The sequence below is a fragment of the Oryctolagus cuniculus genome, chromosome 4, assembly GCF_051225735.1.
Source record: "Oryctolagus cuniculus isolate XC-2025 breed Fujian yellow rabbit chromosome 4, ASM5122573v1, whole genome shotgun sequence".
NCBI lineage: Eukaryota > Metazoa > Chordata > Mammalia > Lagomorpha > Leporidae > Oryctolagus > Oryctolagus cuniculus.
In genome coordinates this window covers 35,175,470-35,182,575 of record NC_142870.1, presented here as the reverse complement: position 1 = coordinate 35,182,575, position 7,106 = coordinate 35,175,470, and the positions used below count along the sequence as shown (strand labels likewise).

Sequence of the window (7,106 nt, the reverse complement as noted above, 5' to 3'; positions counted from 1 at the left end):
TGTAATCAATACACAATTCTTCTTAAGTGCTGAAACTTAACTGAAAAGTGATTGCTGTTAAATATAAGAGTGGGAATAAGAGAGGGAAGAGATGTGCAATTCGGGACATGCTCAAGCTGACTTACCTCAAATGGTAGAGTTAGAAACATACCAGGGGATTCGAATTCAATCCCATCGAGGTGGCATGTACCAATGCCATCTCACTAGTCCCAGTGATCAATTTCTGTTCACAATTGATCATAATGATAGGACTAAGCACCAAAGGGATCACATAAACAAGACTAGTGTCTGCAAATACTAGCTGATAGAATAAAAAAGGGAGAGAATGATTCAACATGGGAAGTGAGATACACAGCAGACCCATAGAATGGCAGATGTCCTAAACAGCACTCTGGCCTCAGAATCAGCCCTTAAGGCATTCGGATCCAGCTGAAAAGCCCATGAGAGTATTTTAGGCATGGAAAGCCAAGACACTCTGGAAAAAAAAAAAAAAAAAAAAAAACCTAAATGAAAGAATTCCGCGAGTGAGATCCCAGTGGAAAGAACAGGTCATCAAAGAAGGAGGTACCTTTCTCTGAAGGGAGGAGAGAACTTCCACTTTGACCATGGCCTTGTCTAAAATTAACAGAGTCAGTGAACTCAGGGTGCTTCCATAGCCTTGGCAGGTCATGACAAGAGCCTAGGTTGATTACTGAGGCCATAAACAAGAGTGTCAATTTGTGAAGTCAACAACAGGAGTCACTGTGCACTTACTCCTCATGTAGGATCTTTGTCCTTAGTGTGCTGTACATTGAGATTTAATGCTATAACTAGTACTCAAACAGTATTTTTCACTTTATGTTTCTGTGTGGGAGCAAACTGTTGAAATCCTTACTTAATGTATTCTAAACTGATCTTCTGTATATAAAGAGAATGGAAAATGAATCTTGATGTGAATGGAAGGGGAGAGGGAGTGGGAAAGGGGAGGGTTGAGTGTGGGAGGGACGTTATGGGGGGGAAGCCATTGTAATCCATAAGCTGTACTTTGGAAATTTATATTCATTAAATAAACGTTAAAAAAAAGAAAAAGAAAAAATAGAAATAAAAATATTAAAGATCAAAAAAAAAAAGATAGGACAAAAAATTTAGAGATAGACAATACTAACAATAAAAAACTCTGTGCACTTATATTCCATTCCCCCTTCATTTTGTATCCCATTTTACATCCTCATACTGCCTATATTTATATTAATGTAGTTACTATTTTAATTGTTTTATTGTTTAATCATACTAAACATATGCATAGCTTACATACTATTTATAGTAATAGAGCATTCTGAATTTGTTCATAAAGTTTCTCTTACAGTGAGTTTTATACCATACACTATTTTATTTTTGTTACTCACTAGGGTCTTTTCAGTTTGAAGAGCACTCTTTAAGACAGAGCTGGCTTTTTTTTTGTTTGGAAATATCTGTATCTGTCCTTCACTTGTAAAGAATGGCTTTGCTGAAAATAGCACTGGAGATAAAGAGTGAGACTCCTGGCTTGGCAGGTAGTGATCAGGGGACTCTTCCCCCCATCTGGAGATGAGTCTCAGACCTGAGAAGAATCTAGTTTCTGTAAAGAAGGTTGATGACAGGTGCTAGTCCTTGTAATCAAGGTTTCTCTGTGCTGTTGTTAACTAAGTAATGAGAATTTTAATGTGTCTTGGGGAGACGTTTCATGTGTTTTCTGTTGTCTTTATTGAGCCTTGATTGGAACATTCATCCAATTCACCAATCAAAACTGTCCATCTCCCAGACCAATCACTAGAACGTTTCTTTCTACAGCCTATAAAAACCCTAATCAGCCTTCAACAGCTCAGTTCTTCAGGGATCCTCCTCCGCACTGCTGGGAGCTTTATGTTTTATTTTGCTTTCTTTCAATAAGCTACGTCTGCTTTGCACAGTCTTCCTTGTCCATGCTCTTCATTCTTTGAGGACAGGAGACATGAGCCCTACAGAGAAAAAGAATTGGAATAACAGAACTTGTGCATCAGAAGTCTGTAAGTGTTCTGCTGTGAAGCCTGTCGGCTGGCAAATTCTAACAGCCTTATAGGTCATTTCTTTCTCCTTGAGAATCCTTTTTTTCTCAAAGTGTTTTTGTTTTGTTTTGTCTTTGAGGTTGCTGTTAAAGATTTATTTATTTCACAGGCAGAGTTACAGAGAGAGAAGGAGAGACGGAGAGAAGGGTTTTCCAATCTCCTGGTTCACTCCCCAAATGGCCGCAATGGCCAGAGCTGAGCTGATCTGCAGTCAAGGGTCAGGAGCTCCTTCCAGGTTTCTCACCCTGGTGCAGGGGCCCAAACACTTGGGCAGTCCTCTGCTGCTTTCCCAGGTGCATTAGCAGGGAGAAGAATGGAAATTAGAGCTGCAGGCAGAGCTTTAGCCCACTAAGCCACAGCATTGGCCCCTTTAAGCTTTGAGAGATTGATAATGAAATGTCTTGGTGTAGAGTTGAATCTGACTGGAACTTGGCCACCGTTGTTTCCGGAAATTTGTATACTTCCCTAGGTTTGGGAACTTACCTATTTTAATCTCTGTTAAGCTTTTTTTATTCCTTTTATAGTCACAAGTCCCTCTTGAGCCCTGAAAATGAATATTTGCTTTTTGTTTTATTTTTCCATAAATTTTCTTTATTCCTCTTTATTCTTTTTTTTCCCTCTATGTTCATATAGTTTGTTATTGAGTTCACTGATGCTTCTGTTTGATCAAGCCTATCAATATCTTGGTATTTTTCATTTTGATTAGTGTATTTTTCAGTTTCAAATTTTATTTCATTTTAAAAATCACTTAAATTTCCCTGTTTCTCTGGTAAATTATTGAATGGTTTCTTTGTACTTTCTTGAAGTTTTCTGCATTTCCTTAAAACAGTTACTGTGAATTCTCTATGAATTAACACACATTAGTTGCTTTACATTGTTTCATATGTGTTTTTTTGTTTGTTAGGTGAGGTTATAATTCCATGAATGCCTTTGATACTTGATGACATACATAGAACAATGTCTGCACACAGAAAAAATAGATATTTATTCCAATCCTCGTAATCTAACTTTGTGCCCATTGTTTGAGAAATTCTGAACTAGGAGTTAGTTTTCTCTAAGCTGGTAATCATTATAATTTCAGCACTAGATGGCACCCTTTGTCGGCATTCGCCACAAGTTTGCAGTTGGTGTGCTGACACTATTTTGGTACTAGAAACCACCCCAAGCCCAGGTTTGTTGCAAATCCACAACTGGTATATTAGTCACAGTGGTTGAGGGGAGTGCCTAAAATTGATCCAATCATCTTTCCTGGGCTGGGCTAGGCACAGATGCCTAATCTATGGTTACCAGCTTGTAGATTCTGGACAGCACTGGATCGTACATCACAGGTGCCAGGCGTAAAATAAGCAATGAGTATGTCTTGCTCTTGCCCCACCACCATGTATATGGTGACTCCCTGTTGTGCCATTTGAGGTTGGCGTATGGATTATGTAGTTAGTTCCATGACCACAGCAGTTTTATCATCTGAAGTCCACTAAGAACAGTGCAGCACAGGGGAGGACAAATTTCTACATTGCTCTACCTTGTCTATGGTATATTCATGGATCAAGACTGTTGACATCAATTGGTACTGATGCTGACTAGACTATAAAACTATATAATAGGGATTCATATTTCTGTGTGCTGCTAGGGTAGGTCCAAAAGGATCTTTCTACAGACACTGGCCTCAAGGAAGGAACTGTTGAGTTATGCCACTGTTGATTTTCACCATGGGAGGCCTGGCCTTGAGTTTCAAGGCCATATCCTTTGATTACTTCCTAGACTGAAACCATAAAGGATAGTCTTTCTCTGTGCTTTGCTGAAGATGGAGGAAGATTGGGAGAAGCAGTTCTTTGGTCACATTGCTAATGCAGTACCAGGGATTCCATCCATATGTATGGTCTGGGGGCAGGGTCCTGATTTCCTTTTCTCCTCCAAGCAAGAGGTATCTCTCTTCACACTACAGTATAGAGAGTTGGGGGAAAAGATGATGTGGGTCAATCTTTTCTTCTCCTTTTTCTTTTTTTTTCTTATTTATTTATTTTTTTGATAGGCAGAGTGTACAGAGAGAGAGAGACAGAGAAAAAGGTATTCCTTTACCGTTGGTTCACCCTCCAATGGCCGCCGCGGCCAGCGCGCTGCGGCCGGTGCACCGCACTGATCCGAAGCCAGGAGCCAGGTCCTTCCTCCTGGTCTCCCATGCGGGTGCAGGCCCAAGGACTTGGGCCATCCTCCACTGCTTTCCCGGGCTATAGCAGAGAGCTGGACTGGAAGAGGGGCAACCGGGACTAGAACCCGGTGTGCCGGCGCTGCAGACGGAGGATTAGTCTATTGAGCCATGGCGCTGGCCGCTTCTCCTTTTTCAATGCATCTTTTCCTATTATGTTGCTCCTATACAAGTAGTTTCATACATGAATGGCTGTTCAGATTGATAATTCTGTTAGGAGATAATCACTGGAGTTTCTTATTCTGCTATTATTTTGCTTTATTTCCAGAGTCAGTGAGTTCAAAAGGCTTGTTTCTGAGGAATATTTATGGTATGATCTCATTTATATGCATTTGAAACTTGCATAACAGCAAAATATCTATTAAGCATAGAAACATATACAGTGAAACTTGTAAAATGAAAACAATTACAAGCATGAATTTGACAAAGCTCCAAAGACCTACATTTACTGGGCTGTTGTTTACCAATAAATAGTCATGTCCCTTGATACCAGCCACAACTTCCTAGTGTCCCTGAAAATCCAAAATGCCTCACAGCCTACTATACTGTGAGTATACTATACTATACCTACTATACTATTCACCCAAAGATTTCCAGTTCTTATGTACTATTTTATTCTATTTCTCTACATTCCTGGAAAGCAAACTAAGATGTAAGAGTGTGTGAGTCTCAATTTATAAAAAATCCTCCTTCCTACTTAATGGAACATGGTTGTTCCAGTAAATACTATGCATGAAGAAGAAATCAAAATTATGAAATTTTGAAAATAGAAAATCTAAAAGTCACATCAAATAAGATTCTAGTGGCTTACTGTAAATTCTGTAAAGAGTCAGTAACTGCTAATACCACTTATTCTTTACATAGTGTTCATTTGCTTCTCCTCTGAATGTAGTAAGATCAAATTCCATGATGCCCTCCACAACACCTGAATTTAAGTTAGAGATTCTAGGCTGTGGGTCATGGCCTTAAAAAACTAGTGCATTTATCAAGTGAAATCAAAAATTTCCCTCTGTCCACTCTCCATCCTTCATCTTCGATCAATTTCTTGATTCTGTAAGCAAAGTTTTGTCTGAATAATTGCCTGAGTAAATTACACAGTTATCACCAGGTCAAGTCAGATCATAAACACAGTCAGAATTAGTGTAATAATCCCTAAATTATGAACAAAAAGTTCTTTAAAGAGAAAACATTTAAGGCCACTCCTTCTTCATCTAATGAAAGAAACACCACTTTGTGTTCCAAAGCAGTTGGGTGTTAAAAGGGTTTATTATGCATAAAAGAGCTTTTAAAAGGAAATTATTAAAATGATGAGTCAGCTCCAAAAAGTTCCGTGTTTTGGTTCAACTGAGTACAATTATTCACAGCGGATAATTCATTATAAATGCCAGCCTCTATATCGTTTTTCTTTCAACTATTCAAATTTTTGTGTTCACCCAACAGCTGTATTCAAGGTAAATTTGCCAAATGTGAATCATTGTCTGTGCTGCTGGCTACCAGTTGGTAGGAATGATGCTTCATTGTTTTTCTCTTCAATGGCATCATTAAAACTCTAGTCAGTTAATCTTCAAAGGAATTACACAAACAACTTTTTTCAATTGCACCAAACATAACAAAAGCTTGTCAAATTTATTTTTGTACTCAATTTCCATGACAATAATGCACCAAACACCAGCGTCTGTCAGACATCACAGTTTCTGTGTCAGTTTTACTTTTAGCCATCCTAAACTTGTCAAAATATCATGACCACCCTGTGAAAATTTATTTGCTTGATATTTTGTAAGTGCCTTTACAAAAATAAGATGTTTGAACAATATGCCTATCTAGGAGTGTGCAAACAGAAATGACAACAATGAAACTGAATTTAAGTGAGTATTTTTGGCTTCCTGTTAAATCCTTTTAAAAATATCTTCACATACATTAAGTCCTTAATACAGTTTCACCAGTCATCCATTGCTGATTAGATAATGAGATTGTTTTTCTCTGATGCTGTACTTTAAATGAATGCCTACAAGCATTCATCTTGTGATCTTGAGAAACAAAAGAGAGAAGGAAGTTTTAAGTGAATTTCTTAAGCTGCTTTTTTCCTCCCCCTGGGCTCTAAAATTTGATGAGTATTTATGATCCAAATCTGATAATTCTAGATTAAAGGCCAAGGAATACATGGCACAGGGACCTGACAGGTGACAGAAGTCCTAAATTTGGACATCATCAAAGTCCACACTCTGATTTTATAACTAAGTTGAGAGTATTTGTATGTAAAAAGGATTTGTCCACTAATTGTGCCACAGAAAAACAATATTAAATCTTTTTTCTTTTTTTTTTTTTTTATTTGACAGGTAGAGTTAGAGACAGTCAGAATGGTCTTCCTTCCGTTGGTTCGTTCCCCTAATGGCCGCTACAGCTGGCTCTCTGTGCCAATCCGAAGCCAGGAGCCAGGTGCTTCCTCCCAGTCTCCCATGCGGGTGCAGGGACCCAAGCACTTGGGCCATCGTCCGCTGCCCTCCCCGGCCACAGCAGAGAGTTGGACTGGAAGAGGAGCAGCCGGGACTATTACCTGGCAGCCCAACCAGGACTAGAACACGGGGTGCCGGTGCCACAGGCAGAGGATTAGCCAAGTGAGCCACAGTGCTGACCTCAGAAACAATATTGATCTTGATAAATGATTGCTATTTCTCTTCACTAACAGAAAGATAATTTCTGGATTTATCATTCCAATATAAGTTAACTTTCTATTATATAGACAAGCTGTTTTAACAGCACATTCAAAAGATATTTTGAGTTTCTTTTTAGTATTCTTCATCTAATGAAATAGATTATACTTATGGAGTTATTCATAA

The 7,106-nt window shown here is 38.7% G+C and overlaps 1 long non-coding RNA gene across 8 annotated transcripts in view; it reads left to right on the top strand.

The window, feature by feature from the left end:
• The first annotated feature begins 1,754 nt into the window (after positions 1–1,754).
• LOC149126949 (uncharacterized) overlaps positions 1,755–7,106 on the top strand; it is a 223,534-nt gene continuing 218,182 nt past the window's right edge. For 4 of the 8 annotated variants that reach the window (XR_016232379.1, XR_016232378.1, XR_016232377.1 and 1 more), the window contains exon 1: positions 1,769–2,024. This is a non-coding gene — a long non-coding RNA (uncharacterized LOC149126949). Of the gene's footprint in view, positions 2,025–7,106 lie in introns of all 8 variants that reach the window. The other 4 variants (XR_016232374.1, XR_016232375.1, XR_016232380.1 and 1 more) reach the window with 3 other exon arrangements.